A 17,824-nucleotide genomic window follows, 5' to 3' on the forward strand; every position below is an offset into this window, starting at 1 on the left:
ATGAGTGGACTCCTTCTTATATGATATCAGCTGCCTCATTATGCTTAACATTTCAAACATTATTAATTTTTAATTATTTACATTTAATTATCTGCAACACTTAAGCATCCAAATTCCACAGCTGATGTTCCTGATGAAATATTTACTAAATAATCAATCCTCTTGGATTCCACAGAGCTGGATGTTTTCAAGTGGGAGCAAGTCCTTCCTCCAGGAGGCTGCCTTTGCTTTCTTGTGTTCTGGATGGACGTGGCTGCACTCTGAGCACTCGTGGCTTCAGCTGCGGTGCCCACTTTATCTCAGGGATGCTCTGTCAACACTTAAGGGATGAGTGGCCCTGCTCGGCACTAGTGATAGCAGGTTGAGTGCCGCTGGGACACTCAAGCCATCTCCCTTCTCATTTCTCTTCTGTTAGGGCTGGAACTCTATTAACAGGTAACCAGTTTTGGTGGTAGAAAAGCGAGACAATCTTATTCATGGTCCAAAGGCAGAGGCATGATGAAAACTAATCAGAACTCCTACAAGAGATGGTCACTCATACAACTAATCAACCAGCTGACTTTTCCTTGCAAAATCAGGACCCACTGTCAATGGGAATGCCATTTCCAGAGCAAAGGTCAAGGGAAGCAGGCTTATCCACTTGGGCTCCCTGACACAAATACTCCACAGTTCTATCATCCTTTGTGCAAAAGGAAGGGGCTTAAGGCCAGCAAAATATGCACAGCTTCACTTGATTTTCCAGGAGCAGAGATGAAAGAAATGATGCTAATCTGCCTGCGCTCACCACTAGGGCCTTCCTTGCTGTCTCTTACAAGATCATTGGGAGGGCTGACTCTGTGATGTATCTGGCAGTGTGGGTGAGAGAAAGGGATAAGAGTTAACTCTTCACTCATTCCCCATGTATTTATTGATCACCTGCTGTATGTCAGATCCTGCTGTAGGCACTACAGAGGCAGAGGCAAATGAGACAGACATGGTTGCTACCATCATGGAATTTATATTCCAGGGAATGGAAGACTCTGGGATTTGACTGCCACCTACCTGCTGAATGACTTCACTTAAGTTAATTAACCTCTCCATTTCCTTATCTGAAAATGAGAATAATCTGAGTACCACTTTCATAGTGCCACTGTGATTACTTAATTATGTACATGCAAATGCATGTACAACTCAGAAATCATAAGACTTGCACCCACAATCAGTTTCACTGAGTTGTAGGTTAGTTACACATGTATAGTTCACTAAAACTTATATTTGAGGCATGTAATAGAACTAGCAATTTAACTATGAGTATTGGGTTACAATTGCTATTACTAGGCACGGCTCTAATTTAAATAGCAGTTGGAGACAAGATACAGAAGACGTGGCCATGGTGACCACCTATTAGAGAGGAGGGGTTTCTGAGTTCAGGTAAAGTCAACCCATTAGTATAAAACCTGGCATGAAGTAGGTGTTCAATAAATGCTAGTTGTTGTCAGTATTGTTATGATTATTAGGCCCTGAAGTCTTCATGAATAGGTAGACTCCCTACTCCTCCTCTTTTGTTTGGTTTGGTGGGCTTTTATCATGTTCCTTTACCTGCTGAATATTTCTCTGCCTTTTCCTCTTGTTTAGGTTGCTGTGTTTGGAGCTGCCTTTCTGTATGCTGGAAGTTTGTGGTTCCTGTTTATTGTGGAGGTTCCTCCCTGTGGGTGGGGTTGGACGAGTGGCTTGTCAAGGTTTCCTGGTTAGGGAAGCTTGAGTTGGTGTTCTGGTGGATGGAACTGGATCTCTTCTCTCTGTAGTGCAAGGAAGTGCCCAATACTGAGTTTTTAGGTGTCTGTGGGTTTGGTGTGACTTTTGGCTGCCTGTATTTTTGTGCTCAGGGTTATGTTCCTGTGTTGTTGGAGAATTAGCTTGATGTGTCTTGCTCTGAAACTTGTTGGCTCTTGGGTGGAGCTTGGTTTCAGTGTAGGTATGGAGGCTTTTGGATGAGCTCTTGTCGATTAATGTTGCCTGGAGTCAGGAGTTTTCTCATGTTCTCAAGTTTTGGATTCAAGCCTCCTGCCTGTGGCTTTCAGTCTTATTCTTACAGTAGCCTCAAGAATTCTCTATCCATAGCACCGATGATAAAACATCTAGGTTAATGGTGAAAAGATTCTCTACAGTGGGGGACACCCAAAGAGACTCACAGAGTTACATAGAGAAGAGAAGAGGGAGGAGGGAGATAGAGGTGACCAGGAGGAGAAGAGGGGGAATCAAAAGCGGGGAGAGCAGTCTAGCCAGTAATCAGTTCCCTGTTTGCTCTCCACAGTCTGGAACACCCAGAGAGGTTCACGGAGTTCCATAGAGAAGAGAAGAGGGAGGAGGGAGATAGAGGTGACCAGGAGGGGAGTCAAAAGGAAAGAGACAGGTCTAGCCAGTAATCAGTTCCCTAAGTGTTCTCCACAGCCCGGAAGTCACAAAGAGATTCACAGAGTTAAGTAGAGAAGAGAAAGAGAGGGAGGAGATAGAGGTGACCTGAGGGAGAAAAAGGAGGGTCAAAAGGGGAGAGAGCAATCAAGCCAGTAATCACACTTCTAAGTAAAAATGGGTACTGAAGATTAGATTCTCAAAGGTACAGAATTGATAACAAATACCAAAAAGTAAAGATTAAAAATCTAGAGTAGAGGTTAGACTCTCAAAAATACAATCTTAAAAAAAAAATCACAAACGTTATTAAAAAATATGAAATTTGCCTTTAAAATAGGATCTTTTTTTGCAGGGTAATAGTAGGTTTTAAAAATGAAGATTAAAGGAGTAATAAAGAACTTAAAATTTTTTTTAATTTAAAAAATTTAAAAATGATAATAGTAAAATATATCTAGGAATTTCTCTGGAGCTGTTGAAGGCAGTGTGTGGTCAGTTCAGCTTCAGATAGTTCCTTGTTCCAGCTTGCATTTTCTTCTCAAGGTCTGTAGGTCCCTTCCAGTGTAGCCAGTGCTAACTACAGGGTTTTAATCTGTTGCGCCTGTCACTTCCAGAGTGGTTCCCTCTGTTTATTTTGGCTTCCTCTGTTTGCAAGTCTCTTCAGTGTCTAACTTCCGCCCCGACATAAGGGGGTGAAGGTGGTCATTTGCTTAGGCTCACTTGTTCAATTGTGCTGTGGGGAGGGAGGAACACTGCAAACAAATATCACTGGCATATGTGGGGAGTGCACGCAGTTTCTAGGCCACAATGGGTTTGCCCCCACTCACTGCCTGTGTGCTTTCCCGGTCTACACTGCTCAGGCTCCAGGTTGCTCTGCAGGGAAGCTGTCTAAGGCAGGCCCTGGATTAGGTGCACTTCCCAGATCTACGCTGCTCAGGTTCAGGAAATTGGGTACTCCACAAAGGCGCAGACTCAGTTGGGCCTGCATTTTGTGCCCTTCCCAGGTCCGAGCAGTTCAGGCGACCAGGTGCTTGCCGAGTGCACTCTCCCAGTTTGGCGGTGCATCTTATCACCTCCCCAGTCCCAGCCACTCGGTTTCCTGGGTGTGCAGCGGGAGCACCATCTCAAGTGTGCCGTGTGCCTCCTCTGGCTGTGACCCTCCTGGCAGATGGCAGGATCCCAGGAAGACTTGGTTAGCAACTGGGAGCCTGCTCGCAGTTTGGTAGAGGCTGCCGTCTAATGGCACTTTCACTTTCACTTTCACGCATTGAAGAAGGAAATGGCAACCCACTCCAGTGTTCTTGCCTGGAGAATCCCAGGGACGGCGGAGCCTGGTGGGCTGTCGTCTATGGGGTTGCACAGAGTTGGACACGACTGAAGCAACTTAGCAGCAGCAGCAGCAGCCACCTCTGGGGCCGAGTTTGCCCCTTGCCTTCCAGCTCTGGCTGGCACCCACCTGCCTCCCTGCCTCTGGCGGGGGATGGGCCGGCCCACTGTCAGCTAGCTCTCCTCTGGTACCTATTCCTCAGTCCTTTGTTCTGTGAGCAGCCTGTCAGTGCCTTAGGTTAGAGCTCTTTGTGGGAAAGTTTTCTCTCTCTCTCCTCTCTCTCTCTTTTATTTTCTCTCTCGCTCTCTCTCTGCCTATCCCACAGTTTGGGTTGCTCTCTCACATTATCTCCCTCAGATTGTCCTCCGGGAATTCAAGCCTGGTCCTTCCCCTAAGCAATGCAGCCCCCACTTGCTGGTGGTGGACGCTAGCGTCTGGGCTGCTTCTCTGCTGGGAGTTGCAGTTAGGTGCATAATCTGTGGGTTTTATTTATTTTTTCCTCCAGGTTATGTTGCCCTCTGAGATTCCTAAACTCCCCGCAGATCCACCAGTAGAGGGTTTCCTGCTGTTTAGAAACTTCTCTTTCACGATTCCCTCCCCAGGATGAGTCTCCGTCCCTAACTCTTTTGTCTCTCTTTTTATTTTTTATATTTTGTCCTACCTCCTCTCAAAGACAATGGGCTGCCTTTCTGGGTGCCTGGTGTCCTCCGCCAGAGTTCAGAAGTTGTTCTGCGGTATTTGCTCAGCATTCAAATGATCTTTTGATGAATTTGTTGCAGAGAAAGTGGTCTCCAGTCCTATTCCTCTGCCATCTTAGGGGAGAATCTCCAAGCCTTCATAAATAAATAAGACTGATGTAACGGAGCACAATGTGGTGCTTGTACATACAAAAAAATTAATAAACCTCAGCTCACACAAACTCATGTTACTGTGCTTTTTATGACAGACTATTTAAAATGTGTATTAAAAGGAGGGGACCTTAGAAGCGATGTCATCTGGCCCCTTCAGGGTGATGAAACTTGAGATCCTTAGAAATAGAATAACTTGGGCAAGTTACATAGTGAGCAGTGAACTGGGAATTAAAATCCGGTCCTTTGCCACAGCTGGGAAAGGTCTGCGATACCCACAGCACGGCTCTTCTAACTCCCTCGTCTCAGTCAAGTTCAACAAAAAGGATGATAAGGTCCATACCGCAGTGGCAGCTGCAAACACCTTTTGCCTTCATGCCAAGCTACGTTACAAGCCTTGGAGTGCACCCGTTTTGCCTTCTCTGGCTCCTCACCTTTCTGCCACCTGTCTTTTGGGGTTCATAACAAAAATAAAACACAAACACAAAAAGCGTAGGTCTGACAATCATAGCTGGTTTCACTGGATGGCTAGAGCTTAGTTATGCTTGCAGAGATTCACTGAAAACTTTTTTGGAGCCTCAAAAAATTAGCATTGTTATTGTGAGTATTAACTAAAACTTGTCATTACTGGGCACAACTTTAGTTAAGTAGCAGTTGGAGGCAAAATACAGAAGCTGTGGCTGACCACATGTCAGGATTATCAACTCTGTGAGCTTCGGTGATGGGTAAGACATTGTGTAATTTCTTGTAGCACACAAGCCGCTTAGATACTTACTACCTCTGTTCCTTTTAAATATATAGTGTACTCAGTGGTTTGCACTGAACATGTAACAGGCAGCATTCAGTGAAGTCACTTGACAGCTCCTTCTAAAATAAATCTGATTTTGTCTTTGTGTCATATAATTTCCCATGCTGAGAAATTCACATTATCATCAACATAATAACAGTACCTACAGCAGGCAGTCCTGAAGTACTTCTAAGCCCAGGTTCCCTCAACACCACAACTCTTTCTAGCACAGGAGTCCCCAATCTCCAGGATCTGATATCTGGTGATCTGAGGTGGAGCTGATATAATAAGAATAGAAATAAAGTGCATAATAATTATAATATGCTTAAACCATCCCCAAACCATCCCCCTTCCTGCCCCAGTCTGTGGAAAAATTGTCTTCCTCAAAACAGGTCCCTGGTGCCAAAAAGATTGGGGACCGCTGTTCCAGTAGGTTAGGGAGGAGGCTATCTAATTCCAGCCATGAGTAATCAGACACAAGTAACATGAGAATTTAACTGTAAGTTTTTTTTTCTTTCCCCTGATGTCTTAGTATATAATTAGTGCTTTTAATTCATTGTTGTGCCAAGATATTACATCTAGCTCATGGAAACCAGTTCTAAAATACAAAGACATGTTGGCTGCCAAGATTCCGGTCATACACATTTCAAATGGTGTGGACTTTCTCTGGAGTATACCTGACTATTGTGTTCTTTAACAAAAGTAGGGTGTGAGTTTGCACATGTAGGGTGCAACAGGAGGATTGTGGGTGCCCAGCAGGTAATTCATTTAGTGGTCATGTGCTGAGGAAAACAAGAGTTTTGAGTGTAGATGGATCAAAAGCAAGGAGTCCTGTGCGTCCCCGCTGCTGCTTCTCTGACCCTAAGGCTGCCCAAGGTGAGAGTTTTCATCCTGGTAGGATGCACAAGTGCTCCCCCTGATATAGGGTGCCAGAAATCTAGATGTAAATGTGTTCTGGTTCTGTCTGAAAACACTAGCAACAATTCCCCTGCAATTGCTTTCGTTTTTTAAAAGGGAGAAATAGATGACTACTGGGTCACTTTCACAGCAAATAGTTTATGGGTCAAGGTAATCTGGAGCTAAGAAATGTGATATTCATTATGAAAAATAGAAAGCTTTGTTTAGCAGAGAATTTTTGTTTACTTACAAGCCCAAAAGGCTGAGTATAAAAAGTATTTAATGTACCAAGAATAAATTAAATTTCCCCCCTTCTGTCTTTCTTTACTTATTCCTCTGATTGTTTATTTTGAAACCCCTCTTCACCCATGAGAATGTGAGCCACACGGAGGTAGGGATTTTTGTCCATTTGCTTGCTGTGTATCCCCAGGGCCTTACACAGAGTCTGGCAAATACGAGTATCCAATATGTACTCACTGACCAACAAATGAATGAATGAGTGAACTGTAAATTGAAAAACCAGCCTTCCAAATGAATTCATTTGTGGGTGTAAGCTAGCACATTCCCTAGAAAGCAGCTTCCTTCATTAAGGGCAGGCTTTAAGGTTCACAGGAGATTTTAGCATCAGCCTAATGATGCTGATTTTCCTTGAAAATTGCTCTCTGCTCCTCTCCCCTAGTTTGTCTTCCTCAGCATTTGTTTTCAGATCAGCATTGGATCTGAAGTTATAGCTTTTTCTCCCCAGAATTCACCTGAGGAAAAATTGTCTTTTCCTTGTATTTGAAGCTTAGCAAATTGAGGAAAACCAACTTAAGTGAACATCTGATGATACTGAAAAAAAAAAAAAAAGAGAGAGACCTGGAAGCTCAAGACAGATGGTGCTGCTCCTGCCTTGGGGATGCTGGGCAGCTTGGGCCCGGGTTGGAGTGGTTCTCCTGGGAAACCGGGACTGGCTGGATACTCTTCTAACTCAGCAGAAGTGCCAGGGCCATGCCAGTCACAGGGTAAAGTGGCTGGGGTGTGGGCCCTACACAGAGAGGGTCTGTAAAATCCTTCTTACTGACTCGAGCCCCATCAGGCATTCTAAGATTTCAGGACTCACCTAAACCTGATTAAAGGTGTCCAGAGGGCCTGGGGTTAACACTGAGTTGTTCTTTAAGTACAAGATTATGGTTTCCAATAAAGTGGATTTGTGGTACCTGAGGTGATTTTGTGGAAGAAAAAAAGGAAGATTAAAAAGTCTGTGTCAAAGTAGTATTTTGATTAGACCAGAAGCATAATTTTAAAAAGTGGAAAATAGTAGAAATGCCACAGGAAATGCGCTTGGGCCCTGCCCTCTCCGGAGGAACGAAGTCGATAAATCATCTCCTGCCAGTCCCAGTTTTTCAAGTGTGATGTTTTCAACATTTTGTAGACTTACATTTTAAAGTAAAGAACGCACAACCCCATATATTTAAGGTTATGTTATCGCATTTGTCATCTTTTTTAATTTTGGAAGATATTTCATTTACCCTTGTTAGGTATATATATGATCCTGTGCTTTACTTTTCATGAAGGAAGGAGAGTAAAACAACAAGCTTCTTGGTTTAGGAAGAACTAACTAGTAAATTTTCCTCCAGTTCTCCAGGATCGTGGCAACTGCTTCTTTCCTGACAGTGAACTTTGCATCCCAATCTCCATTAGTCTTAATAGAAGCCAAGCATTCTCTCCCCCTCACTGTGCTATAAGAATCATTTTTCTTGAGTGGAGTAATGGTTATGAAGTCATTTAGGTATTCACAGAAAAAAATGCCTTTTACTGTTGTTTTTTTTATTGATTCCAGGAATGTGGCAGAGAGAAACCCTGTTCCATTTTACCGTAAATACTATTAATCCAGAGATGACTTCTTAGTATACAGCAATGATTGATTTGAATTTAAATGAGTTGATATTCAGAGTTTTCATCTAAAGTCAGATAAAACAACAAAATTATCCAGTGACTCTGGTTATATCTGGAGTTGCTACTTAGATTGCCTACATAGTCTTGTATTTTCAGTACCCAGATTTGGAAAAAAAAAAAAAAAGGATAAGAGCTGATGTATATTAGATCCTGAAAGTATATACCTTACCTCTCCTATTACTGACATTCACTCTTGACTTCATTTCCAAAGAATTTCACCCGTTTCTCCCACCAGGTCCAAGATCAATATCTTATTTTAAGTAAAAAGTTTTCACTCAAAATAGGTTGACTTTTGAGTCTGACAAAGTAGAAATTAGAGTTATGGTGCTGTTTTAAGAGAAAAAATGGAGAGGTCTGATTCCCAGTCTACATAATAATTCAACAGAATTTAAGGCTGTCTTTAGCACTTTGCATTAGCAGCAAGTAATTACCTCCAACTAGAATGAAATGAGGGTCAAGAATGGTTTCAAGCAATCAAGGGGAAGTGTTACTTGCTTTATTGAACATGCTAATTCAAAGCTGCACTTGGAAGAGTTAAAGAAGAAAAATGCCTCCAACCCCAATTGCCTTATGAGCTTTTTTGCAAGAGTGAGCCAGAATGGTTTGTGGATGATAAAAAGTATAAGTTGTTTAGTTTTAATATTTTAAATGACTTTACCTAGGAATTTAAGTGACTTCGGATTTTTCATTTTTGTGTCTAAATTTAATGATGCATTTGATGTACATAAGGATAAGCAAACATACATTTTTCTGAACATGTTAACAACTATTTTCAAATGGGTATGCCTATCCCTGAATGGATAGGTTGGTCTCCTACCAAATTACAAAATTAAGTAGATATGAATTAGTGTGTGGAAGTGTTAGTGAATTAAACTTGGGTTCACCTGCCTGCTACCCAGCATAACCAATCAACTGACACAAAGTTGCAGTGAAGGCAAGTACAGTGTCTATTTGCAGTGCACCAAGCAAGGAGAACAGGTAGCTCATGCTCAAAAGACCCAAACTCCCCTGTGGTTTTCAGGGAAGGGTTTTAAAATGCAATATTTGGAGTGAGGGTTGCAGGGTGCATGCATTTCCTTTGATTGGGTGGTGGTGGTTAGGTGACAAGGTGGTATTTCAGGAATCTCAATCATCAACTTTCAGGTTCCAACCAGACTGAGGTCAGTATATAAGCACCATCCTGTGCTTAGTCAGGGGTCTTAGTTTCTGCATAACAGCTCAAAGGTATGCATCTGATTACTGTCTATATTCCTTGAGGAAGACTGTCACTGAGCTATTGTTCAAGCTATCTTTCTTAATTGCTTTTCCTTTGTTTCTGCATATCATCATTTCTCCAATTACTAACCATTTGAGTCTGCTGTTTGAAACTCAGGGAAGGTATAGGAGAGTAGAATCTTTTTCTACAAACAAGAAAAAGTGGAGGATACACAGGGACTTTTGTACATGGGAGGGACTCACAGAGTCCTGTTCAATTTCAATCCCCCTTTTTCTTTGATGCTTATCAATCCTGAGGGGAGCAGGAGCCAGACAAGAAAGGCAATTAGGTTTTGGATAGAGAGGTTAATCATACTTGTCAGGGGAACTCAGTTTTGGGGGGATCTGGTTTCTGAAGTGCTAGCTGAGTCCAGTTCTGCTTATGAAATTCTAGGCCTATAGAATATTGATCCAAACTCAGACACAGTTTTGCTTACTCAATTATCCATGATTCTAACCTGGGGAACAATTAAAATTCATAGCTGTATTTATTAGCAACAGAGCTTCGCAGATGCTCAGTAGTAAAGAATTGTCTCCTGCCAATTCAGAAGACAAAGGAGACCTGCATTCATTCCCTGGGTCAGGAAGATCTCCTAGAGAAGGAAATGACAACCCACTCCAGTAGTCTTGCGAGAATAATCCCATGGAGAGAGAAGCCTGGCAGGCTACAGTCCATGGAGTCACAAAATGTCGGACACAACTGAACGTGCGCACACACACACACACACATTTATTAGCAAGAGAGTAATGAGAGTAAAAATGAAATCATATGCAGAATTCCTGAATTTGCCTTTTTTAAAATATAAATTTATTTATTTTATTGGAGGCTAATTACTCTATAATACTGTAGTGGTTTTGCCATACATTGACATGAATCTGCCACAGGTGTACATGTGTTCCCCATCCTGAAACCCCCTCCCACCTCCCTCCTCATCCCATCGCTCTGGATCATCCCAGTGCACCAGCCCCGAGCACCCTGTCTCACGCATCGAACCTGGATTGGCGATTTGTTTCACATATGATAATATACAGGTTTAAGTTCTCTTCTCCCAAATCATCCCACGCTCGCGCTCTCCCACAGAGTCCAAAAGACTGTTCTATACATCTGTGTCTCTTTTGCTGTCTCGCATCTAGGGTTATCGTTACCATCTTTCTAAATTCCATATATATGCATTAAATACTGTACTGGTGTTTTTCTTTCTGGCTTACTTCACTCTGTATAACAGGCTCCAGTTTCATCCACCTCATTAGAACTGATTCAAATGAATTCTTTTTAATGGCTGAGTAATATTCCATTGTGTATATGTACCACAGCTTTCTTATCTATTCATCTGCAGCTCAATTCCAGAAAAATGAATTTGCCTTTTTTATTAGATGTTAACTGACGTTTAGGATGAATAATATATTATATATCTAGGTTGATTATAATATAAATAATTCTGACTTAGAAACTCTATCTTGTAGCTTTAAAAACGTATTTTCTCTATCATGTGGCAGGAAATAAGTAGAGGTTAAGCTCTCTTAAAATAATTAAAGACAATTTAGATGATACCAACAAACTTTATTTAACACTTCATGAAGGAAGCAGTCTCCATTTGCCAGGGTCCAGAGAACTTCATAATGGGCTGGAAGGCAGGATGCTTTTATAGGATAAAGAATAAGAAATAAAGAAGAGAAAATGAATAAGGAAAAAGGATATACATATAGAACCCTGAACTGGCTTGGCATGTGGGGATTGGTTGACAGGATACACTATGTTTCTGGTCAAATGAAACTTTGCTCGGGACTTGAAAGTTACCTGTATTAGTTTGCTGACCTGGCATACCAGGCAGGAGTAGCTCCATCTTGGACCCAGACATTTATTTCAATGGCTATTTCAAGTTAATCCGCAACTTTATTTTTTCAAGAAGACAATTAGTTTTTTATTTCAGATGTTGTAGTCTGAAACTCAGTTGGTATTTTTTTTAATTGAAAAATATGGTAACCTTATATACTCATTAAATGCTATCTTTCTAAAACATTGCTTGGAAACATGCAGCATGCATGTTTAATCTCAGTACAGTGGATTCAAAACCAAGTATGCATGTTACCTGCATCAAGGCTGGGTTACAAACTATTATAGTCATCATCATCATCTTCACATTTTGTTTTCAGTGCATTTGATGATTCCTTGGCAGTGTTTTGGTGATGACACCACATTAGTGGTAATAAGAATGTTTTAGGACCTAATTAATGATGGTTTAATTACAACATTCTGAATGACTGCCATTGCAGGAATTGATGCTTTACAGCTGGGGATTATGAAGCGGATATCTGTACTGTGAACCTTTGCCCTGTGAGGGACACTGGAGTCCCTGCTTTAGCTGACACAGACATGGTATGTGGGAGTACTTGGTCAGCTCATAACTGAACCAACACTTAACTGAGGAACTATTCTTCTTCTTCCAGAAATAGATGACTTTTTTTGTAGAGACCTAAATCTATAATTCTGAGCAGTCAAGCAATATCTCCCAGGTAGAAATCTAGGGCTTTACTATGACTTGGTCAATGGCAAGGGAGTTTGATTCTTTGCCTTGCAATATCGAATTTAAAAATCTCTTGGGAGAGGAGAGGTAAATGATTTAATTGGTATCTTCTTTTCCTGCATTTCCTTCATTTATGTCAGCTAAGAACAGGACATGAAGACCCAGAATTAATCTGCACGTTTGCTTCTCTATCCATGGGATTTTCCAGGCAAAAGTACTGGAGTAGGTTGCCATTTCCTTCTCCAATTCATAAGGTTATGTAATTCAGAAGGAAATAGTGCGGATGAAAAGTTTCAGTAGGAAAAAAGACAATGAGATGGGAGATAGGATTGTTTTCCTTACTCTGCAGAAGATTTTTTAGTTTGATGTAGTTCCACTTGGCTATTTTCGCTTTTGTTGCCAATGTTTTTGATGAGAGAGAGAGTGAATGAGAGCCTTAGCTCTCATATCAAGCTCCAGAGCACAGAATTACAGAATGGTGCCAGATTCCAGTGTCAGAAAGTCCAGGTCATCCTGAGTTGCTAATAAGTGAGAAAAGAGAGAAAGAAAACTATTAAAATAAGAATATATGCTAACACTAGTTAAATAAGATGATAAATAAGAATATACTTCTTACTCTCCTTCCCTTCCACCCGTGTAACTATTTCCACTACAGTGATTCTGAAAAAGTATATGTCTGATTTCCTTACTCCAAAAACATATCAAGAACCATAAGCTCAGATGATTCATTTTCAACCTCATCTTCATTTGTTAAAGGGCAACTATTACTGAGCCATTTCGTATTCTACTGAATATCCTGTGACATTGTGGTCACCAGCATAAGTGACAGTTTTTGGACTCATCCAACCAACGTACTGAATGTCTTCCATCTACCAGGCCTTGTGCCAGGTTGATGCTTGGACTGCTTCTTCTCTAGAGCTCATGGCCTAGCAGCTGCCATCTGAGTCTAGACAGATATATTCCAGGAAACATATCCGCCATTTCTTGTAAGCCACATCCTGAGGGGTGTTCCTGGGTCAGTGCTCAGCCGGAAAAGAAAGAGGGCCTCTGAGGCACCAGTTACTTACCGCTCCCTACTAATCACGTCCAGGATGGGATGGCATGTACATTAAAGGCAAAAATCTTCACTGTTCTCATGGGAGTTAAGAATCAGAATTAGTTTTTCCCAAAGCCAACTTCAACTCTCTCCAACAGTCAGATTTTGAGAACTGGGAGAGCAGGGGAGAAGACATTGTGTGTCTGTTTGGATCTCACTTTGGCATCAGAGATGCTCCTTGCCAGCCGTGATGCTGGCCCACGGTGAGAGGGACTGGAGTGGGAGCAGAAGCTGTGAGCTGGGACCCTAGGAGGTGCGCTTCCAAGTTCTTTCACTAACTAGCTCTGTGACCTTGAAGGAGTCCTTTGGTCCCTCCGATCTCCAGTTTCCTCATGTGTGAGATCAAATGCTTGGACTAGACAGGCATCTCACAGCTGTGACCCATGATCGTTCCGGGCTTCTGTGTTCCTGCCTCTATAACTGAGGTCCCCAGGCCTGTGTCACATGGGGTCAGCAGGGAGGAGGCATCAGTGCCTTGTCATCAGAGTGATCCACTTGAGAGGCATTCCCCCACAGTAACTTGCCAAGAGAAAAACGATTAGATACGTCACCTCCAAAACTCTTTGGAGTTGATTTCTTATTTTCAACGACTTTCAAATTCTCACCATGATCACAAACTGAAGAAGGAAATAGTCCTTATCCAGCCAGTAAAATCAACAAGTGGAATGTTGGGGGATCTCTGCACATCACCAAAACACTTTGCCAAAGCGTCCTTAGCCCACTGGTGAGGGTTTAGCCCATTGGTGAGGGTGCTGCCTGTCCCCGAAAGCCCAGCTCACCCAAGGGAACTTAACATGTGATATTGTGGAGGTACAGACCTTAGTGCTTCTAAGAGGCTCAACCTTCTCGCATTCACAAACATATTTTGCACTTGAAGGAACTGAGCTCAAGGAGGTTGATTACCCCAAGGCCATGAACATTGGGGAGAAATGAGATGAAAACTAGCATCTTTTAACTCCTGACTTACAGGCCCCAGCTCTTACCCTACACTGCGCTAGAAAATTCATAGATGCTTTCACTGAAATCTGAATCTTTATCAGTAATAGTCATATGGCAATGATAGTGCTGGGCTTCCCTGATAGCTCAGTGGTAAAGAACCCGCCTGCCAAGGCAGAAGACAAGTGTTTGATCCCTGGGTTGGAAAGATCCCCTGGAGAAGAAAATGTCAACCCACTCCAGTATTCCTGCCTGGGAAATTCCAAGGACAGAGAAGCCTGGTGGGCTACAGTCCATGGGACTTGGAAGGGTCAGACATGAGTCAGCAGCTAAACAACAACAATAATGGTAGTGCCAGCAATGGTAATAATATATACCACATATTTATGTTATATGTGTATTTTATACACATACATACACCATTTATTGAGCAGCTACCATTAGCCAGGCACTGAGATAGTCATTTTATATATCTTAGATCTATTTTTTCTCTTCATTATCATTTATAGTCTTTACCATGCACAGGCATTAAACTAGCCACCAAGGTGAAATTTAGAAATAAATTAAGAAAGAGCCTTGTCCTTAAGGAGATAATAGGAACCTGTGACATAAGCCACAGAATATGCGACAGCAATATGAGGGAGAAGATGTCAGAAGAAAGGTTTGGCTACATTCTGGGGGGATTCAGAGAAAAGGATGTGTATTTTTCCATATTGAATGCATTTGGAAAGGAAAGACAAGGGAGGAGGTGGCTGAACTGAATCCTCAGTAAAAGAAAGGATGCTGGGCACTGGAATTGGGATGAAGGACTTTCCAGAATAAGCAGAAGCACTGAGCCTGAAAGTCTAACTATACTACATGGAACCAAACAGCAAATCAGCTGGGATGTTGATCTTGGGCCAGTATTTGTCACAGCCAAGGGACAGTGATTGTAAAACATTTAGTAGGTAAAGACCCAAAGTGACTAATCTCATGAACCATCTGCTAGAAAGAAATCTTGCTTTCAGATTTTTTTATACCAAAAGAAATGGAAAAACCACTAGAAAACTTGTAAATTTGGAATCTAAGCTGAAAGCAAAGTGGAACTTACCCAGCCCACTCTAAAGGTCTCTTCATAGGAGAAACTAAAGCATCTTCCTGCAGAGTCAACAGGGTTTACAGTGGTAGAAGGTCACAGATTCTGAGCACACAAATCTGAACACACAGGGGTCATATCAGTCTCCCAGAAACAGAACACAAGCAAAAGGTAAAAGCCTTATGTGGCACGATTAACCTATATCTGTGCTTTAAAGGGGAGTGGTGATTTCTCCACTGAAGTAAGAACAAAGAGAGAGGATTGGACTTATGCCCGTAAATAAATAGTGTTATGTCAGGAAATGTTTACACACTAGCTCTCTCTCTTTTTAATATAATTTTTGATAATTAGTTTTAATTGAGTAATAATTACTTTTATAAAAGGCAGAGGAACCAGAGATCAAATTGCCAATATCTGTTGGATCATCAAAAAATCAGGAGAGTTCCAGAAAACATTTACTTCTGTTTTATTGACTACACCAAACCCTTTGACTTTGTGGATCACAATGAATTGTGGAAAATTCTTAAAGGGATGGGAATACCAGCCACCTCACCTGCCTCCTGAAAAATCTGTATGCACTTTAAGAAGCAACAGTTAGAACTGGACATGGAACAACAAACTGGTTCCAAATTAGAAAAGGAGTATGTCAAGGCTGTATATTGTCACCCTACTTATTCAAGTTATATGCAGTGTGCATCATGCAGAATGCCAGGATGGATGAAGCACAAGCTGGAATCAAGATTGCCAGGAGAAATATCAGATGGTGACTGCAGCCATGAAATTAAAAGATGCTTGCTCCTTGAAAGAAAAGCTATGACAACCTAGGCAGCATATTAAAAAGCAGAGACATTACCGACAAAGTAATGCTGTCTAGTCAAAGCTATGGTTTTTCAGTCATGGATGGATGTGAGAGTCAGACTATAAAGAAAGCTGAGCACTAAAGGATTGATTCTTTTGAACTGTGGTGTTGGAGAAGACTCTTGAGAGTCCCTTGGACTGCAAGGAGATCCAACCAGTCCATTCTAAAGGAAATCAGTCCTATATATTCATTGGAAGGACTGATGTTGAAGTTGAAACTCCAGTACTTTGGCCACCTGATGTGAAGAGTTGACTCATTTGAAAAGACCCTGATGCTGAGAAGGATTGAAGACCAGAGGAGAAGGGATAACAGAGGATGAGATGCTTGGATGGCATCACTGACTTAATGGACATGAGTTTGATCAAGCTCTGGGAGTTCACAATAGACAGGGAAGCCTGGTGTGCTGCAGTCCATGGGGTCTCAAAGAGTCAGACATGACTGAGTAACTGAACTGAACTACTTTACAATATTGTGATGGTTTTTGCCATACATCAACGTGAATTAGCCGCAGTTATACATGGGTCCCCCCTATCCTGAACCCCCATCTCCCTTTTAAAATGTAAATGTGTACATGCTTAAGCTTATTGTGAATTTTATTGATGTGATGGCAGTACACACTTTAGAAATAATAAAATACTAACACTACTACTAATACAAACATGCAATATTTTTTGTTGTTAATTTCATATAGCAAATTGGTCCTCACAGAATGCTTTCACTAATTTTTACAAAATTCTTGTGTCTACTATTTACAATAGCTAGGACATGGAAGCAACCTAAATGTCCATCAGCAGATGAATGGATAAGAAAGCTGTGGTACATATACACAATGGAGTATTACTCAGCCATTAAAAAGAATACATTTGAATCAGTTCTAATTAGGTGGATGAAACTGGAGCCGATTATACAGAGTGAAGTAAGCCAGAAAAGAAAAACACCAATACAGTATACTAACACACATATATGGAATTTAGAAAGATGGTGACGATAACCCTGTATGTGAGACAGCAAAAGAGACACAGATGTATAGAAGAGTCTTTTGGACTCTGTGGGAAAGGGAGAGGGTGGGATGATTTATCATATAAGAAATGAATCACCAGTCCAGGTTCGATGCAGGATACAAGATGCTTGGGGCTGGTACACTGGGGTGACCCAGAGGGATGGTACAGGGAGGGAGGAGGGAGGGGGGATCAGGATGGGGAACATGTGCACCCATGGCGGATTCATGTTGATGTATGGCAAAACTAATACACTATTGTAAAGTAATTAGCCTCCAATTAAAACAAATAAATTTAAATTAAAAAAAAAAGAAAGCTGTGGTACATAAACACAATGAAATATTACTCACCTATAAAAGAGGATGCATTTGAGTCAGTTATAATGAGGTATATGAAACTGGAGCCTATTATAAAGAATGAAAAGTAAGTCAAAAAGAGAAACAGCAATATAGTATATTAACGCATATATAAGCAACAGTTAGAACTGCACATGGAATAACAGACTGGTTCCAAATAGGAAAAGGAGTACGTCAAGGCTGTATATTGTCACCCTGCTTATTTAACTTCTATGCAGAGTACATCATGAGAAACGCTGGACTGGAAGAAACACAAGCTGGAATCAAGATTGCCAGGAGAAATATCAATCACCTCAGATATGCAGGTGACACCACCCTTATGGCAGAAAGTGAAGAGGAACTAAAAAACCTCTTGATGAAAGGGAAAGAGGAGAGTGAAAAAGTTGACTTAAAGCTCAATATTCAGAAAACGAAGATCATGGCATCCGGTCCCTCACTTCATGGGAAATAGATGGGGAAACAGTGGAAACAGTGTCAGACTTTATTTTGGGGGGCTCTAAAATCACTGCAGATGGTGACTGCAGCCATGAAATTAAAAGA

General features: G+C 41.5%; 1 protein-coding gene and 1 pseudogene across 1 annotated transcript in view; one reads left to right on the top strand and one right to left on the bottom strand.

The window, feature by feature from the left end:
* The window catches only part of ST6GALNAC5 (ST6 N-acetylgalactosaminide alpha-2,6-sialyltransferase 5), a 217,176-nt gene that overhangs the window by 81,239 nt on the left and 118,113 nt on the right, over nt 1-17,824 (top strand). The gene's annotated exons all lie outside the window — the stretch shown is intronic.
* LOC114110800 (transcription initiation factor TFIID subunit 9-like) lies at nt 11,470-12,164 on the bottom strand (annotated as a pseudogene).

This window comes from Ovis aries, chromosome 1, assembly GCF_016772045.2.
Source record: "Ovis aries strain OAR_USU_Benz2616 breed Rambouillet chromosome 1, ARS-UI_Ramb_v3.0, whole genome shotgun sequence".
Classification (NCBI taxonomy): domain Eukaryota; kingdom Metazoa; phylum Chordata; class Mammalia; order Artiodactyla; family Bovidae; genus Ovis; species Ovis aries.